Genomic DNA, 1,567 nt, shown 5'->3' with positions numbered 1-1,567 from the left:
TGTATATCATAAATAATCATTGTAGAGAGAATGTAAAGGAAGTACAGATAGAGATGTAAAGATTTTGATATATAGAGCTTCAGTAACTGTTAACCAAAAGAATGCAAATTTGATATTTTAATAAAAGTAGGTAGATAAAGGCTCATGGTCATATCAGGAATTCAATGGAATAGGACTTATAATTGTAATAAAGCTGTTGTTTTTAAGAAACAATTTTATTCAAAGAAGTTGGATGTTAGGAAGTACATGGATATACAGTAACCCACAAATCCAGGCAGGGACCAAGTTCTTTGCGAAACCTGACAGGATGTTTGAAATCAAGGTAGGAAAACCCAGTGTTACCTCCTTCCTGAAGGCGGCTGCTGGTGCTGAAAAAGGGGCCCGGCAGACAGGGAAGGAGGTGGCAGGCCTGGTGACCTTGAAGCATGAGTATGAGATTGTTTGTGTTAAAGCTCAGGACGATGCCTTCGCCCTGCGGGACATGCGCTGTCCTCTGTTGTCCGCTCCATCATTGGCTCTGCCCGTCCCCTGGGCTATCCTGTGGTGAAGGACCTCAGTTTGGAAGAGCTGGCAGCTCTCCAGAAGGAGACAGCCATATTCTTGGTGGCTCAGAAAGAGGCAGATTTAGCAGCTCAGGTAGAAGCTGCCTTAGAAGTGACCTCTGCCCTGCACACTCCAGGATTTTGAAGGGAGCAGCTGGAAAGGCTGTGCCAAAGGGGTGGAGGGGAGGTGATACCAACCTGATTATTTTTGCCCTGACTTTAGATTATATTTTTACATGTATGAATGTATCAGGGGATTCAGCCTAAATAAACATCTTTTGTCAACACCCCCTCCCCCCCAAAAGATCTAAGAAATATTTAAAGGAAAAACCAGCAGCCAAAAATATTACCATAACCATATAGATTACTATTCTATCAGTTCATATTTTAAAAGAAGGAGCAAGAAACATACAAGCAAATAAAGAACACTGACTTAAACCTCTAAGGATACTGACAATGAGTTTAGACCTAGACACACCAGCAGAAACAGAATGTTCTGAAATTTTTTTTAGTCATAAAAATAGAGACCCACAATTGAGACTGCTTACAGAAAACAAAATTATAGAAATAAGCTTTATTTTCCTGCATTAAAGAAAATTGTCTGAAAAATTGAGAACCGTAGAACATCTTGCTTTAATGAGAAAAATGAGTGAGACAGTTAAGAGTATATATGAAAAGGCTACCTAACTATAAAGTTTAATTTAATCACATATATCAAGCTTACATAAATTTACTAATAGCATAGTGTAAGAAATGAATATATATATATATATATATATATATATATATATATATATATCTTTCGCATCATGGAACAGTTGTTGGAAACATTAGAGAAATTATGGAGAATGGGAATAGAATCAAACAATGAATATAGGCTACAGATGGCAGTTTTCAAAAATATGAATTCTGAGAATTATAAGCTAAGCATAATGAGCACATCCAGAAAAATTTTAGAAATGGACTATTAAACACTAGGTATTAGAGTAATTATAAAGGATTATTAGGGGGAGCTAGGAACTATC

The 1,567-nt window shown here is 36.9% G+C and overlaps 1 pseudogene; it reads left to right on the top strand.

Annotated features, from left to right (window-relative positions):
- Positions 1 to 232: 232 nt before the first annotated feature.
- LOC118671665 lies at positions 233 to 687 on the top strand (annotated as a pseudogene).
- Positions 688 to 1,567: the final 880 nt, after the last annotated feature.

This window comes from Myotis myotis, unplaced genomic scaffold, assembly GCF_014108235.1.
Source record: "Myotis myotis isolate mMyoMyo1 unplaced genomic scaffold, mMyoMyo1.p scaffold_m19_p_1, whole genome shotgun sequence".
Taxonomy (NCBI): Eukaryota; Metazoa; Chordata; class Mammalia; order Chiroptera; family Vespertilionidae; genus Myotis; species Myotis myotis.
Note: the sequence above shows the minus strand (reverse complement) of the source record. Positions and strands in the feature narration are given on the sequence as shown.